The sequence below is a fragment of the Crotalus tigris genome, unplaced genomic scaffold (assembly GCF_016545835.1).
Source record: "Crotalus tigris isolate CLP2741 ecotype Arizona unplaced genomic scaffold, ASM1654583v1 scf7180000017550.10884619, whole genome shotgun sequence".
Lineage (NCBI taxonomy): Eukaryota > Metazoa > Chordata > Lepidosauria > Squamata > Viperidae > Crotalus > Crotalus tigris.
Window position 1 is genome coordinate 9,313,598 of NW_024096468.1, and position 18,527 is coordinate 9,332,124.

General features: G+C 40.2%; 1 long non-coding RNA gene across 2 annotated transcripts in view; it reads left to right on the forward strand.

Annotated features, from left to right (window-relative positions):
• The first annotated feature begins 347 nt into the window (after window positions 1–347).
• Window positions 348–18,527, forward strand: part of LOC120307377 — a 36,464-nt gene continuing 18,284 nt past the window's right edge. Inside the window, exons 1-3 of one of the 2 annotated variants that reach the window (XR_005556509.1) lie at window positions 348–493; window positions 4,746–4,867; window positions 14,391–14,558. This is a non-coding gene — a long non-coding RNA (uncharacterized LOC120307377). Of the gene's footprint in view, window positions 494–4,745; window positions 4,868–14,390; window positions 14,559–18,527 lie in introns of those variants that run through there. The other variant, XR_005556507.1, reaches the window with a different exon arrangement.

Here is an 18,527-nt window from a genome sequence, read left to right on the forward strand (position 1 = left end):
TCCTTCTTTTCATTAAACTAGACATGGCCAATTCCTGCAACCATTCCTCATATGTTTCTCATATGGAGAAACCAAATCCTACTAAAAATTAGAAGTGAAGAGAAAAAGAGAACTCAAACTACCTTTCAGGCAACTTCTCATCATTTAAGAAAATGGACTAATCTGTGCTTCAAGCATGGGCAAAGTTTCCACCACTGCCCATGCAGTGTGGTTTACTACAAGGATGGGGAGACCTGAATGATGATGGTGATGATACAATAATGGGCTACTTGTTGTCATAGTGATGATTCAAATTGTGATGAGATAACATCTTCAACTGACCTCTGATCATTCCAGAAGGAGATGGAGATGGCCTAACAATGGGAAGCTGACTAAGGACCTATTGGGGGTGGGGATGAGGATCTTTTTAAAAAGAAGCTTCTGGGAAGTCAATAGGAAAATAGGCTGGTTTCCTTTGCCACACCATTCCTGAATTCTGATTATAATTCAGATGGTAAGCCTTTAAAGGTTTAGTATCATTCCTTGCTTAATAGACATGAAAATGAAACAGAACAATTTTGGAAAACAATGCTTTCCTTCTGTTTGTTACCTTTGAAGAACTGAAGGTAGGTGAGTAAATGAATAAATCATATTAATTAGCCTCCAAACAACTGATCCTCCCCACAACAACGATGACAAGGAATCTGGGGGCTACATCATAACATGAATAGATAAGGAAATTACGTATATTTAGCCTAATGAAGAGACGTTTTAGGGGAGACATGATAGCATCTTCCAATACTTGAGGGGTTGTCTTAGAGAAAAGGGTTTATTCTCCATAGCACTTGAGGGTAAGTCAAGAAGCAGTGGGTGAAAGGTCATCAGAAGAAAATTCAACCTGGAAATAAGGAGGAATAACAATTAATCAACAGAACAGTTTGCTTCCTAAAGCTAGGGGTGCTCCATCACTGGAAATTTTCAAGAAATGATTAGACAACCATTATTCTGGAAAACATCTTGGGCAGGAGATTGGACTAGAAGACTTCCAAGGTCCCTTCCAATTCTGATGTTCTTTGAAATAGTGTAGCAGAAAAAGAAAAGGGTATTATAGGATAGGGTTGTTTTTTTCTCTAGCTACAATTTTAATTAGAGATTTTAAAAGAATGATAAAATCAAACTATTTGATGGTTCTTTAGAGGCCACCGAATCCAACTCTTGGGTCAGTGTGGGATCCACTTCCCTCCCTGACAAATGACTTTCCAGCTCTGTTTAAAAACCTTTAGTGAAGGAGAACTTCATGGAATAGTCTGTTCCACTGGCTGAAGCTCATATGTTCAGAAAGTTTCTTCTGATATCTAGTCTGAATTTCCTTCCTTACACTTTTAATACCATTAACCCATTGGTTATTCTTCCACTTTCTGGAATAATTGACAGTAAGTCAATTAAGACTACTACAGGTGGTCCTTGCTGACTGAGTTCCCAAAAGCTCCTTATGGGCCAGTTCTGGAGTTAACCACAATTTATGACACTTTTTGCTGGTTTATGGCCTTTGGGGTCAGTTTCCAGCAAAAAAAAAAAAAAAAAAAAACATCCATAGGAATACTCTGACTCACTTAATATCCATGGCATTAGCTTAATGACTACTACAAACAAAATTGTAAAATTAGGTCTGGTTATATGAGTGCCTCATCTCACAATCATCTAAACATACAATGGAAATCCAGGGCTTTGTTACAGTCATAAATTGAGGACTACCAATACTTCTTCAGATACTTGAAGAATTCTATCCTCTCACTTCTAATCTCTAAGCTTTTCCAGATCTTTTCATTGTTCCTTGGTTTGCAAGACCCACAATTTTCTGGTACCCGTGCATTGGATTTTTTCCAATTTTTGAATGATGATATCCAAAACTGGACAAACAGGGCCAGGCCAGGACAAAGTAGACAGCAATTTCCTGTGCTCTGGATGCTATGTTCCTACTAATGCTCCCCAAGATAGCATTTGCTATTTTAGAGAAATAATCCCCCCCCCCCAAAAAAAGTCAAGGATCATATATTTTTATGTTTAAGGTGAGGAATGTTAACCTGGGAGGATCACATATTTCACATGAGAATTAAAAGTAGGTGCTGACACCTTCCAGATCCTGATACAAAGCCACTCATTCTGAGGTGAGAATGGCACCTTTTAGATTAACGAGGTATTTTCCCCACTTAGAGGAAGCATTGCCTGAAGAGTTAATGGAAAGCTGGAGAGATTACAGAACTTAGCATTCAGCATATGGTTTTGTCTGAAGTCTGATTTGCACTTTATTAAAAGTGGCACCAGCAGTCAGTTCCACAGAGGCAAACAGCTGAGCTAAACTGAACATTTCTATACACAGTGGTGGATCTGGGGACTAATTAAATCTCCTGCCTTTCTCTCACACAGTTCTCAGTCATGGAACATCAGTTACCAAATATTGTGTCAGAAAAGTGGAATAACACTGCCTGAACATTCAACAGGCAGCAACTAGAACCAGCTCTGCAACATTAGCTGGTTCCCCCCACCCCCACCAGCCCTGAATTATTTCTAAAGAATATAATGTTCTTGCACAGAGAGAACAGATAGGCCTCGACTTCAGACCACAATTAAGCCCCCAAATTTCCATTGCTAAGCAAGACAGTTATTGAACGAGTTGTGTGCCCTATTACAACCTTTCTGACGCAGCTGTTAAGTGAATCATGTGTTTGTTAAGTGAATTATAGTTTCCCCCATTGACTTTGCTTGTTGGAAGCTAGTTAGAAATGATGGTTGCAAGACCCCGGGACTTTGCAACTGTCATTAATACATGCAGTTGCCAAGCGCCCAAATTTTGATCACATGACCATGGGGATGTTGAAATGGTTATAAGTGTCAAAACATAAGTATCAGTTTTCGATCACTTTTTTTCAGGGCTATTGTAACGATGAACAGTCACTAAAAAAAGGGTCGTAAGTTTTTGCAGCTGATTTTTTTTGTCAACAACACCAGTGCCTGCTTCTTTTGTAATGATTTTTATTTTAATTTTTTTGCATATGTATACTCAAACAATAATTGAGAAAAACCTATGTACAGGTAGTCCTTGACTTACAACAGTTCATTGAGTGACCATTCAAAGTTACAATGGCACTGAAAAAAAGTGACTTATGACCAGTTTTCGCACTTACAACCATTGCAGCATCCCCACGGTCATGTGAACAAAATTCAGATGTTTGGCGACTGACTCATATTTCTGACAGTTGCAGTGTCCTGGGGTCACGTGATCACCTTTTGCAGCCTTTTGACAAGCTAAATTTATGGGGAAGCCAGATTCACTTAACAACCGTGTTACTAACTTAACAACAGCACTTAACTTCACTTAGCAACTGTGGCAAGAAAACTCACTTACCAAATGTCTCGCTTAGCAACATAAATGTTGGGCTCAACTGTGGTCGTAACTCAAGAGCTACCTGTATGCACTTTCCCAGTATTTTTTTACTCCACATTCTACCCTCTTCACCCACTCCACCCCCCCTTCTACTCAGGTACTTGTCAGAACAAAATCAAGGGTTGTTTAGTGTCAGTCTACTTACGAAGGGTAGAACTTTGTTGTCATTACATTGACCATCCGTCAGGCAAGAGCCTGATCATAACCAGCAGCTTCTACCTCAACCCAGATGGTCACTGCCAAAGATCATATAATATACTATACAATCATCCACTAACCCAATCAGCATTCCTTAACATTAGATCTAGCAGCATCCAATCGAACAGGGTCAAGAGTTCCCTATTTCCGAAGGTACTGATATTCCATAGCTCCTTGCGTTAGAAATTTATTGCTAAGAATCCATTTGCTTTGTGCTTGGAGAATTAATTTCCGGCATGTATGATCAGGTCCATACGTGAAGGTTCAATTAAACTATTTATTGCTAATCATGTCTATGCTCAGGTGTCATCTTAACTAATGGTTAACACCTGCTTGGAGGTAAATAAGGGTCAATGGAATTCAAGCGTGGATTGACTTAATTCGCTTGTGGCTACATAGGGATTCTAGGCTCATCCCTCTTTTAACTCTGCCCCCAGATTCTGTCACTCCTTCTCTTACAATTGACTTCCAGAAAACTGCCAGGACATCCACAAAACTGCTGGCTCAGCATGGTCTCTGGTTGGAATGGAACCTCTAGAGCAGTGTCTCTCAACCTTGAGCCTTTTAAGATGGGTGGCTCTGCATGCTGGCTAGGGAATTCTGGGAGTTGAAGTCTACCCATCTTAAAAGGGCTACGGTTGAGAAACACTGCTGTAGAGTTCTCCAGAATGACCAATTTCCAAAATGTTAGACGATGCACATCGCTAATCTTTAGGCTAGTCACCATCTCAAGAGCATTCTTTCTGACATGCTCAGGTTTGTTACATTTGCATGTTTAATTTCCAAAAGCAGAAATGAAAAAGAGTATTGTGGATGAAGGAATAAGATAAATCATATTTTATAGTTGGTAGTCACAGAAACGGTGAGTCATATAAGGACTCGGAAAATGTTGCAGCTGTTGACATTTGAGATACATGATAAAATATACGGTACTAGTATAAATACATCATAATAGAATCTCACTCAACTTAGAGCCTTTGGGCATGCTGGCTTGGAATTTGAAGAGGAATTATTCCACATAACTGGAGGGCACTAGACTGAAGAAAGTTGGAATGAGATAGTATCAGGTCTCATGTAACGCATGCCTTGGCTATCAACAGCCTTGTCTCTCCCTTCCTCCCAGACATTCAGAAGAGAATTCACACTCCTATGAGCAAATTTGAAAAACGAGAATGAAATTCTCACATGTCTGATCTACTGGATGCTGGTTACTACTGATAAACCCTTGGAGGAAGACAAATGGAGGTATGTTACACAAAGAAGAAAACACAATATCAAAGAAAGAAGCAGCATACAATTAACAAACCTCTTCTGCCCAACCCAACCCAACCAGAAGCAGCCCCACTAAAACTGAGCAATCAATTTCTTTCCCTAGATGGAAACAAGCAGACCCACAACCTTCCCCTCAAAAAAAAACATGCAGACACCTAGCAAGGAAACAACTTCAAATATCCCTAAAAGAATCACCTCAAACATCCCTTAAAAAGTCACATCAAAAACACACCACAGATAAACAGAAAAGCGCCCAGACTGCAGAAGGCGAGTGTTGGTAATAGGAGATTCTATCTTCAAAGGAACAGAATTATCCATCTGCAGACTGGACATACAATCCAGGGAGATATGTTGTCTCCCTGGAGCAAAAATAAAAGATGTGGCTGAGAACCTAATCAAAATAATTAGGCCTACAGGTTACTACCCCTTCCTCTTCCTCCACATTGGGAAAAATGACACAACAAAGAACCTAAGTACAATACTGAGTGACTACAAACTACTAGGCAATAAAGTTAAGAAGCTAGGAGCACAAGTAGTGTACTCATCAGTTCTCCCAATGAAAGGCCAACACCCATTGGGGAAAAAAGAATTCTAGAAATAAACCACTGGCTAAAGGGTTGGTGTTGCCAAGAAAACTTTGGTTTCTTGGATCACGGACTGTATTTCCTTTGCGAAGGACTCTTGGCAAGGGATGGGCTGCACCTCACGAAAACAGGCAAAAATGTACTCAGAAAAGGACTGGCCCAACTCATCAGGAGGCCTTTAAACTAAAATTGAGGGGGAACGATGACCATTCTTCAGAATCTCTAGAATCCAAAACCAATCATAAATCCCAAGAAAACAAATCAAACAATGAGGTGGGCAGAGATGAAAAAAAGAAAAGCTCAAACAATATTCAGGAGGTGCAGGAAACATAACCACAAACAGGCATAAAAGCCTTAAATGCTTATATACAAATGCTCAAAGATTGGGGGACAAACAGGATGAACTAGAAGCAATAGTACACGAGGGAGGGTATGACATAGTTGGTATTACAGAAACCTGATGGGATGAAACCCATGAGTGGAATGGACTGATGGATGGATACAAATTGTTCAAAAGAAACAGGTCTACCAAAAGAGGAGGGAGAGAACACTATATATCTACAAAAATGTACAGGATCAAAGATAAAATTTCTCCAGAATGCATATGGTTCAATATAAAAGAGAAAAAAAGTGACATTACCATAGGTGTATATTACAGGTCACCCAGCCAATCAGAAGAAATAGATGAACTCTTTGCCAACCAGTTAACAAATATATATAGGAAGCATACCACAATAATAATAAGTAGTAAACTATCCAGATATCAACTGGGAGACAAACTCTGCAATGAGCGGAAGATCAAACAAATTCCTAACCAACCTAGCTGACAACTTTGTCATCCAAAAGGTGGAGGAGGGAACTAGATGTAAAGCCATACTGGACTTAATTCTAACTAATAGAGAAGAAGTGTTAGAGCAGTGGTTCTCAACCTTTTTAATGCCGCAACCCCCAACTGGTTGTAAGTCGAGGACTACTCAACTGGTGCAGCACCGTTTGCAGAATGGGACTTTTGGCAGGCTAAGCAGGGCAGAGACAGCCTGGACAATTCCTATTGGCTTTTGAAAGCCAATAGAATTAGACTCTATTCAAGAGAGTCTATTCTATTGGCTTTCAAAAGCCAATAGAATAAAAGGGAGTAGCACAGCTAAGGAAAAGGGGAAAAAATGGCGGACTGCGTTGCTTGGCGACCCCCATGAAATGGTCGTTCGACCCCAAATGGGGTCCCGACCCACAGGTTGAGAACCACTGTGTTAGAGGGAGTTGAAGTTGCCAGAACCTTGGGTGTAAGTGATCACGTCATACTGGAATTAAATATAACACAAACACTAGCAACAGAAAACAATCCAACTAGTGTCTTGAACTTCAAAAGAGCTGACTTTAACAAACTCAGAGAGAACCTAGGAAAGATCCCATGGATGAAAATCCTAAAGGGGAAAACAACCCAAGAAGTGTGGGAAACTCTGAAAAATGTAATCATAAAAGCCCAGACCAACACAATAACATTCAAAAAGAAAAACAAGAAATTCAAGAAGAAACCAGCATGACTGCACAAAGATCTCTCTGACAAACTGAAAAACAAAAAAGGATAAATACAAAAAATGGAAAGAGGGGCACATAACTAAGGCTGATTATCAGCAGACAGCCTGAACATGTAAAGATGAAGTCAAGAAAGCAAAGCTCAGAACAAAGACTTGCAACAGAAATCATGGATAATAAAAAAAGTTTCTTCCAACATATTAACAACAAGAAAAAAATCAAGGAAACTGTAGGTCCACTAAAGAGAGAAGATGACAAGGAAATAACAGACAACAGGGAGAAAGCAGAGCTGCTTAACTCATACTTTACATCAGTCTTTACACAAAAAGAAACCATAGCCCAACATTTATAAAAAAAAAACCACTGCAAAAGACAAATTAGAAACAAAAATTAAAATAAGCAAGAAAATGGTAATAGAACATCTATCCCACCTTGACAAATACAAATCACTGGGGCCTGACAGATTACATCCCAGAGTTCTGAAGGAGCTGGCAGATGTTATCTCAGAACCACTGCACCACATCTTTCAAAAATCCTGGAGCTCAGGGGAAATGCCTGAGGATTGGAAAAGGGATGATTTGGTTCCTATCTTCAAGAAAGAGGAAAAAAAATGGACTCAGGAAACTACAGACCAATCAGTTTAACATCAATACCTGGGAAGATCCTAGAAAAGATAATCAAAAAACAGATCTGTGAAGACCTAGAAACAAATAAAGTTACCGTATTTTTCTGTGTATAAGACGCTATTTTTTCCTGCAAACATCCTGTTCAAAAATGAGGTGCAGCGTCTTATACACAAATGCAACATCTTATACACAAAAAAATAATGGTAACCTCCACAGCCCAGGGCATGCATGTGGGTTCTTTACATGCCGATACCATGCCGCCTGGTGCAGGTGTCAAACCCGTGTGGGCTTGCCACTGATAGGAGGGGGGAGGGGGCAAGATCATCGGATGATGGTGTCCAGAGGCAGCAGATGGGACCAGCAACATGGATGGCAGCAACAGCCCTTTCCCTCCCTCGTACCTGTATGCTGGCCAGGGACCCTGTGGAACACAGCTGTGAGGCCGCCTGCTCGATAATAGTGGCCAGCCAAACTTCCAGATTTGCCGGCTCAGCTGTTTGGTGCTCCACTGAACAACTGATCGGTGCGGAGAAACGGCAGAGAGTTTAAAACCTGCCTTCGCTTCCCTTGCCTTGCTGTCATGCCGGTGTTCATGCCGGTTTGTTTACCAGGGTCGGAAGGCTGCTGCTGTGAACTGACTATGCATGCTCATTGTGCTGGATGCTGGTTAGGTGGGGGGGGGGGGCAGCCGGAAGGCATCTACAGTATTTAGAGCACTGGGAGGTGGTTGCTCCCAATGCTGACTTTGTTTGCTGTAAGCTTGGAACTCGCATGCCAGAGTGTCTTATATAAGGGTGTGTCTTATACATGGAAAAATATGGTGTAACTGGTAGCCAGCACAGGTTTATTAAAATCAAATCATGCCAAACCAATCTTATTTCATACATTGCTTACTGGTGTACACCGCTTAGAGAGTGCTTGCACTTAAAGCGGTATATAAGTCTCATAAATAAATAAATAAATAAACTAATAGATCAGTGAAATACTGTGGATGTAGTATACTTAGACTTCAGTAAAGCATTTGATAAAGTAGACCACAACCTACTTCTTGGTAAGCTAGAAAAAGATGGAATAAACAACAACAACACCAGATGGATCTGTAACTGGCTGGCAAACCATACTCAGAGAGTAGTCCTCAATGGCACTACATCCACATGTAGAGAAATAAGCAGTGGGGTACCACAAGGTTCTGTCCTAGGCCCAGTACTCTTTAATATCTTCATCAATGACTTAGATGAGGGAATTGAAGAGGAACTCATCAAATTTGCAGAGTAGCCCACACCCCAGAAGACAAACTCAGGATCCAAAAAGATATTGACAAACTTGAACAATGAACCCTATCCAACAAAATGAATTTCAATGTGGAGAAAAGCAAAGTTTTACACTTAGGCAGGAAAATCAAAGGTACAAGTACAGATTGGGCAAGACCTGGCTTAAAAACAGTAACTGTGAGAGGGACCTTGAAGTCCTAGTGGATGATCACTTAACCATGAGCCAGCAGTGTGCAGCAGCAGCCCAAAAAGCTAACACAGTGCTGGGATGTATAAATAGAGGCATAGAATCAAGTGAGGTATTAGTACCACTTTATAAAACCCTAGTTAGACCACACCTGGAATACTGCAGCCAATTTTGGTCAACATATTATAAAAAAAATGTTGACAGTTTGGGAAAAAATTCAGAAAAGAGCAACTAAGATGATCAAAGGCTTGGAGACTAAAACATACGAAGAATGGCTGTGGGACTTGGATTTGGCTAGTCTAAAGAAAAGAAGAAAAAGAAGAGACATGATAGCAGTATTCCAGTATTTGAGATGCTGCTACAAAGAAGGGGGGGTCACGTTATTCACCAAAGCATCAGAGCGCAGGACAAGAAACAATGGTTGGAAACTGATCAAAGAGAGAAGCAACCTGGAATTAAGGAGAAACTTCCTGACTGTGAGGACAATTAACCAGTGGAATCGCTTGCCCCCAGAAATCGTGGGTGCTCTGTCACTGGAGATTTTTAAAAAAAAGCTAGACAGTCACTTGTCTGAGGTGGTTTAGGACGGTTCTCCTGCTTGAGCAGGGGGCTGGACTAGAAGACCTCCAAGGTCCCTTCCAGCTCTATTCTATTCTATTCTATTCTATTCTATTCTATTCTATTCTATTCTATTCTATTCTATTCTAAAGAAAACCATATTTAAAAGCAAAAATGGCTTTCTCCAAGAAGCCCTTTTCTGTTTTCATGTGTTTCCAAACTTCTTAAGAATTAATTTGCTCTAGCAACTAAATCTCCTGAGGCAAATCATTGTCTTTACAACAGGGAGGATGTTTGACACCTTTAAAGATGAACAAAAGTGGATAATTAAGATATGCCGCCATATCTATCCCCTTTGACAACTTCAAAGAACATTCAGAATAGGAACAGAAGATAGGATGTTTAACCATTTCCCCCTCCATTAGAAGAGAGAGAGATAAACCCCATTTGCACATTTAGATAAACCACACATAGAGATAAACCATATTTACACAACATTCAAAAGAGACAATGAAAAAGCTAACAAGGAAACAAAAAAATCAGAACACATCCTCCCCAGCCACCAACACACAGATAAGCAGGGATTGATCCCAGGCAAATAATAAAACAGAAACCAATATCCTAATCAAGGGTAATCAAGGAATTACCAAGAATAAAACCATACCCCCATCAATACAGGTAGGGCAAGATACTGTAAACAAACAGGGAGCAAATGCCACACTCTGTTTTACTGATGATGTTACTTAGTTGGGTAATGAAACATCTACAAACAAGCAACCGAGCTCAGAGAGCATCAAGGACTCCTTTTCCTGTCTGTTTCCTCCAAAATACTCCTCCCAAAGAGTTTACACTTTAAGATAAAAATGAATATTATGTATAAGTTCTGAATTGCACTGAAAGCTGGATGGTAGAGAACAATTTAGAAAAGTGACTTGCACTGAAGCTGGACATGCATATGAATCCATGGATCGATCACAGTCCATTCAAGAAAGGGCTGCTGGAAGATCATCCTCTAACTATCCAGTCTAGCTTCACTTTACTAGTACTAAAAGGCATCTATAAAGGCCTGAGCAACAGATTGAGCCAGATGACAAGGGAAAAGAAGTCCATCTGTTCATTAAACCACTTAAGATGTCTTCTGGAAGCAGTCAGTTCCTGCAACAGATCTCATTTGGATTTGTTTTGTTTACAATTAATTCTCTATTCTTTTGTCCTTAATTGTCTTTAATTAACAATCTGCATTTCAATTAATCTTCCCATTAGTACCAAACTGTAGCAACCTACCCAGTAAAATAGAAACAAAAAAACTGGGGAGCCAAATATCAGAAATAAATTCACGTTGTGCTTGCAACCATTTTTTTTTTTTTGGCTTGACATCCACAGTATGAGGCATCAGCCCTATTAGTATTATACAGCCCTACCTGACTTCATCATCATTAACTCATGCAGTGGAGTAACTCCCATTCTGGAAGAGTTAAGGAAAGGGAACGTCGCCCTTGAGCCAAACTTGATTCCTGGAGTCTAGAAATACATCCAAGATGCTCTCTTGATGCCAAGAGTGAACCAGCTCAAATTCCCATATACTTCATTCACATAGTTATGCTTCTTTTTCACCAGTGGTAATTCATAGACAAACAGCTGCAGTGGTCCAACCTCAAGAAATAACAGAATAGAACAGCATAACAGAACGGAAAGAGACCATGAAGTTCTTTTAAGTCCAACACCCTGCTCAAGCAGGAGACCCTGTACCATTTCAGACAAATAGCTATTCAATGTTTGATAATCCACTGCACAGCAATAACCAGAAAAGGAATCATGCAGACAGCAAGGGTAGTACTTTCAAAGAAAACACTCCAAAAGTTTTGGCTTCCTACCTGTCGTAGCCCTTTTAAGAACTTCTTCCGTTTCCTGAGATGTTGACAAAGGCTGAGGTCATTCTCCCGATCTGAACTGTAGAGGTGATGGTGATGGTGGTAGTGGTGATAGTGCAACCGACTCTTCTTTAGGTGGTATGGCAACCCATTAGCAAGTACTTCCCGTTTCTTCTTTGCTAAGGGATCTCGATGCTTGTTCGCAAGGTCAGGGGGCTTCACTGTGACATCCTTCTGTTTATAATGGGTAAGAAGAAGAAGAAATTGTCACATTTTAGGAGGAAATCTTTTGACATAATGACTGGAAGTGCAGCTTTGTGAAATTCAAGACACTCTGTCTTTAATGCCTTATAAAAAGCCAACAGGGTTGGAATGTCTTTAGATGTCTATCGGGATAGTGACCCATAGAGCAGGCACTGAAAGCACAATCCTTAAGATGACATGTCCTGATGGAAAGATATTGGGCCATTACCAACCCTGTTCATTCTGTCAACTGTCCAATTGGCATTTCCAGAAAAAGAAACTTCTGGGACATGATTTTACCAAGAGCTATGAGCGAGGGAGAAACTGTAGGTGAAAGAGCAAATCAGTCTTAACAGTTCTGGTAGGGCAAACAAGTACCCTGATCCCATGTCACCTAGATGTCAGATGCAAAAAATCAGGAAGCAAGGAGGCAGTTTTAATGGCTATAGGTTTATTGCATGCTAATGCTCTCTACAAAAATCTGAACTACTGATGACCAAGGGAAATTGGCAGTAAATAAGAGTCAACAAAAGTTCAAAGTGGGCTGGACTTAGATCTGTTGTGGATGCAAAGGGACTCAAGATTGACGATGCACTTGACCTCTCCCTTGGGCTCAGCCTGTCATCTCGTACATCAGGACTTTAGAGATGACAACCATCACCTTGAATTGCACCTGAAACTTATTTGGAGTCACAAGTGCCATGTTGGGATAACAGAAAGCACCCAAAACTGACTGCACCACTGCATTCTGAACCAGATGCAGTTCCTGAATGCTCTTCAAGGGTAGCCCTGTATATATTAAATTAGAATAATCCAGCCAGGAGACCACTAAGACATGAATTTCTGTGAATATGGCTTCCCAATCCAAAAACAGGCACAATTAGTGCACAGGACAACTTGTACAAAGGCCCTTATAACCATGGACATCACTCGTTCTTCACACTACAGCCTGAGCCGGTCTCACCTATGGAATAGGATGAGAGGTGTTGCAGCTTGACAACATTTGAAAACAAACCACCACATTTTGTTCAACTCTAGTGTATATAAGTCTATGTTAGGTAGACCATTCAATGCTTTGACTGACTTTGTTCATATGACATGCTTAACCAGGTGAAGGATGTATTTACACAAACTGCTACATTTCACATGCTTAACCGATGTGCTCTGAGTTTTTGTTGCCTAGAGTGTTGCGAGAACCCAATTTGCTTAGTTAAAGATCCTAATGTATTGCCTAACTGTAGAAAATAGGTTAATTGAGCATGATATGCAAACTCAGCCCTCTTGAGTTGTTAGACAGAAGCATGAAATCTGGCCTTTTAAATTTATCTTTAGAGGAATTACCATGGCTAAGTGGGAAAAAGCATGCTTTGCATACAGAAAATCTTAAAATCAATCCTGACTAGATGGACAGACAGACAGGCAGAAAGATATGGCATACGGCTACTTAAGGTAGATTCCTGTGTCTTAGTTTAAGTTACACACATCAGTCCTTGAGTTATGAACATTCATTTAGCAACTGTTCAAAGTTACAATAGCACTGAAAAAAGTTACTTACGAGTCCTCACACTTATGAACATTGCAGCATCTCTGCAGTCATATGATCACAATTTAAATGCTTGGTAACTGGCATGTATTTATAACAGTTGCAGCATTCCACGGTCATGTGAACACTATCTGTGTGACTTTCCAATAAACACAGCAATAGATGGTAGCTTTCTATGTTCCTATTTGTTCTCCAACAAGCAGCATTAATTTACCAACAAAGGCAAATGTTTTCTATTGAATAATGTGTACGTATCAGATTGGAATCAGTGTCTTCCTCTGTTCATTGCATAGCAAACTTTTTAAAACCCTGTGCAGGCATTCAGCAGAAGAGAAGGGAAGCACCACGATCAATAGAGAGATGATTACAGAGTGAATAGAGGATTAAACATTAGATTTATTCCCACGGTGGACTGAATTAAATGTTCTCTGATAACCTACAAGATGCACTGCCAATACTCTTAATTCACAATCTATGCTTTCAGCAGTTACTTAACTAGGCGAAGGATATAAAGGCTGGTTAAGCAGAACAGTTAAATAGGAGAATCTGATATTTTTACATGATGGAAGACAATGAAAAAGAGAGAAAGAATTTCTTACAGCATTGACTAAACTTCTCAAGATTTGTATTTGCAGTAATAGGAAAGATAAGAACTTGTTAAGAATAGTGGGAGAGTTAATGAGAGTTTTATATGTGAAAAAGATATTTATGGATTTCAATGGTCATTCATTTATGACAATCAGCATAACATAGCATCTAGCTTTGAGGGGAGGTGCAAAAAAACATACAATCCATGGGGTCCTTGGCGCTCTCTGAGCTTGGTTGTTTTTTTGCAGACATTTCATTATCCAACTGAGTAGCATCAACAGTGCTAGAAAAAAGTGGGGTTATTACCCCACTAGGTAACATTATCAGTGCTAGAAGCGAATGGTTTAACCCCATTCCCTTCTAACATTTATGATGTTACCTAGTTAGCTAATGAAATGTCCACAAGATAACAACTCAGAGAGCATCAAGGACCACACAGTTCCACCCCTAAGCTACAATTTTTCTCTTCTGTTAATCCTATCACCTTAGTTGCATCCAAGAGAAGAGATCAAAATCTGGAAGATGGCGGTCATTGCTCAAGAAAGAATCCCCAATCTTTTCTGTAGATGTACCAACATTGCCCGGACGCACAAATTGGTCAAGTTTTCATCATGGCACCCACATCTGCCAACTTACACATTTTGAAACTGCAAGACACCTGGGCACATATACATCTAAAAGAAAACACATTTTTTGAAAGTTTTGTACTAAAAATGTGCAATATCATTAAAACCAAAATAGCTTTATTGCAGAAATGTATTTAGTTCATTTTAGAAAAGCTGTATCGAAGATTCATGTAACAATGAATGAATTCAGGGAAACTAACTCCAAAAGTTCCTAGAGCGTGCGAGGCATTTCAGCTGTGCAAGTTACAGAAAGAAGAGAAATGCTAACCTAATGGACAGAGATATGGTCACCACGATGTAAAAAAGATGTTGAGACTCTAGAAAGAGTACAGAGAAGAGCAACAAAGATGATTAAGGGACTGGAGGCTAAAACATATAAGGAACAGTTGCTGGAATTGAGTATGTCTAGTTTAACGAAGAGAAGGAGGAGGGAGGACATGATAGCAGTCTTCCAGTATCTCAGGGGTTGTCACAAAGAAGGGGGGGTCAATCTATTTTCCAAAGCACCTGAAGGCAGGACAAGAAGCAACGGGTGGAAACTAATCAAGGAGAGAAGCAACCTAGAACTAAGGAGAAACTTCCTGACAGTGAGAACAATTAATCAGTGGAACAACCTGCCTCCAAAAGTGGTGAATGCTCCAACACTGGAAGTTTTTAAGAAGAGACTGGACAGCCATTTGTCTGAAATGGGTATAGGGTTTCCTGGCTGAGCAGGGGGTTGGACTAGATGACCTCCAAGGTCCCTTCCCACATTATTATTATTATTATTATTATTATTATTATTATTATTATTATTATTATTATTATTATTATATCCATAGAAGTGGGAGATCAACATCTACAAAATGGTGGGTGGGACGTTTTGATCAAAGCTCCACCCCTGTGTACATGTACAGGTAATCCTTGTTTAGCGACCCCTCGTTCAGGAATGGTTCAAACTCACAATGGCACTGAATGAGGGAACTTACATCTGTTCCTCATTGTTGTGGTCAACACAGCAATCCTGTGGTCATGTAATTACAATTTGGGCACTTGGCAAACAGCTCGCAATTACACTGAGTGCAGCATTCCTTAGTCATGTGATCACCATTTGTGACTTCACTGTTGGCTTCTGGAAAGCTATTAACAGTGGGGAAGCTGGAAGATTGCAAATGGCACACAACCATGAGGCACTGTGACCAAATGGGATCTGCCTAAGAATGGCAAAAAGAACCATGGAAACCACTGTTGTCACTCAACATGGTCATGTGACATCATGTCACTTAGCAACAGAGTTGCTAGTTCCAATTACCATCATTAAGCGAGGATTGTCTGTATGTACAGATAGTACAGATTCAGGAGCTTTGATTTGAGACGACACACCTTGCCATTTTATAGATTTTTGAGATCATTGTCCTCTCCCCTGAAGAAGCTTCTATGTATTTATTTATTAGATTTTTACACTGCCTTTATTACTTTATAAATAACTCAAGGTGGCAAATATACATAATACTCCCTCCTTCTCCTATTTTCCCCACAACAACAACCCTGTGAGGTGGATTGAACTAAGAGAATGTGACTGGCTCAAAGTCATCCAACCGGCTTTCATGCCTAAAGTTGGACTAGAACTCACAGTCTCCTGGTCTCTAAACCAGCCCCTTAACCACTAGGTCAGGGATAGGCAACCTTGGCCCTTTCATGACTTGTAGACTTCCACTCCCAGAATTCCTGAGCCAGCATGGCTCAGCATGGAAACCTCTCCCTTTCTCCTCAGCATGACTGGCTCAGGAATTCTGGGAGTTGAAGTCCATGAGTCATAAAAGAGCCAAGGTTGCCTACCCCTGCACTAGGCCAAACTGGCTCTATAAGATAATATAACATATGAAATGTCTTTAATTTTTACTTAAAGGTGGACTGGAAAACCACTCTACCAAGCAGATGGTAAACCAGAATATAGTTATAATGATTTAATGACAAGGATGATAAATGTATTTTTATCTCACTTATAGATACCAGTGGAAATCTTTAAGCTAATGGCCATTACTGAACCAGAAAGTCTATGATTCACCACACCTATGGCTGTTTGCCACCATGATCTGCAATTTGAGCCTTGCATTTTGCTGCTAGTTACAAAACAGATGAAAAAGGATACATTTTTCTTGGTTTTTTTAGTTCCATTTTTTCCTAGCCAATCGGCCCAAGAATAAACTGAATACAAACACTATTTGGAAAGGCAACATAATGTGCTCTTAGTAGTAGATTAATGAATGTAATTATCTCCCATTGTGGAAGTACATGCTGCAAACCTTGTAATTTATGGAGCACTATAAAGTTCTAATGTGTTTTTATGTCTTAAGCCCTTAACCATAATCTAATATATTTTGTATCCAGCCTTATTCTTAAGTGGTTCCCAGCTTTGTGGGGAAGATAAATCCTTCCCAACCCCTGGTCATTTTTGCCTGAATGTGACACAACTGAAAATACCAAATTTTCAATCAGGTATTAGAAAATAAAACAAATCCTGGAACCCAAACACTGCTTTTGCAGATAATTGATTCCACTAATTGAATTGGTTACATTTATAGTCTGCTTTTCTTTAAAGCTGGAATGCAACATAACATAAAAAAACAGATGTGGCTTCTATCCCACCTTTGTGGGTTCCATATTGACTGTTTGATCACACCCGTGGATAATCGTGTTTAGTAAATGATTGTGAGAAAGAAGGTTGGTACATGGCCATTAAGCTAATCCGACTTTCCCCATTGACCTTGCTTGTTGGAAGTCAGCTGGGGAAGGTCACAAATGACCGTAATCACATGACCCAAGACGCAGCAACTATCGTAAATACATGCCAATTGCCAAGCACCCGAATTTAGATCATGTGACGATGGGGATTCTGCAACAGAGCTAAGTGTGAGGACTGGTCATAGATCACTTTTTTCAGTGCTGCTATAACTTTGAAAGGACACTAAATGGATGGTTGTGAGTCAGGGACTATCTGTACATAATGTGGAAATTTAGGGGAAAAAGTTGAGCTGTTTTACGGAACAGTGGATTGATAATTGCTTAGGCAAGTTCCAAGGCATTTCTTACCAATAATTTACAAACTATAAATTTACAATAATTTACAGACCTCAATGGAGCCCAAAATTTCTATTGCTAAGTGAGACAATTGTTAAGTGAGTTTTGCCCCATCTTACAACCTTTCTTGCCACAGTTCTTAAGTGAATCACTACTGCTGTTACATTAGTAACACAGTTGTTAAGTCAATCTGGCTTCTTCATTGGCTTTGCTCATCAGCAGGTGTTATGTCCCAGTCTACATGAGTCCTTGTTAAGCTCACAAAGAGAAACCCCTCTTCCAACAAGCAGACTAGAACAGCAGGAAAAAAACCAGCCCCTTTTTATTATTCACAGACCTGAGTCAATGTCCAAAGCAAACAAAACACAGTTCACAGAAACTCAATTCTTTAACAGGAACAGTTGCCTTTGGCAACCAGCACCTCCCACACCTTCCCTTTTATTATGCAGCCAAAGCATGGCTTCCTAATGCCTTCTCCTTTGGAGCTGCCCCATTGCATTCCTCTGTCCTACTCTCTTTGCTTGCCGGTGTTTACGTGCAACCTGGATATCTCCCAGTTGTGATTCATTACTGTCCAACTCAGACTCCCAGCACAGCTGTGTCTCAGCCTGAGCACGAGTAGAGGGGCCAGGCTCCTCGTCAGACTGTAAGTCTTGGAGCGCCTCAGAGCCTTTCTCTGACTCTGATGTCACTCCAGGCCCCTCCTTCTCCTCTAATTCCTCAGACTCAGCTGCCAGGTCCACTGGCTGGCGAGGAATCACAACAGAAGGTCTCAAAAGGTGACCAGATGACCATAGGACTCTACAATGGTCATAAATGCATGCCAATTGCCAAGTGTCCAACTTTCAATTATATGACTTGTGATCAAATGCTTCAATGGTCATAAGTGTGAAAAACAGCCATAAGTCACTTTTTTCAGTGCTGTTGTAACTTCAAACAG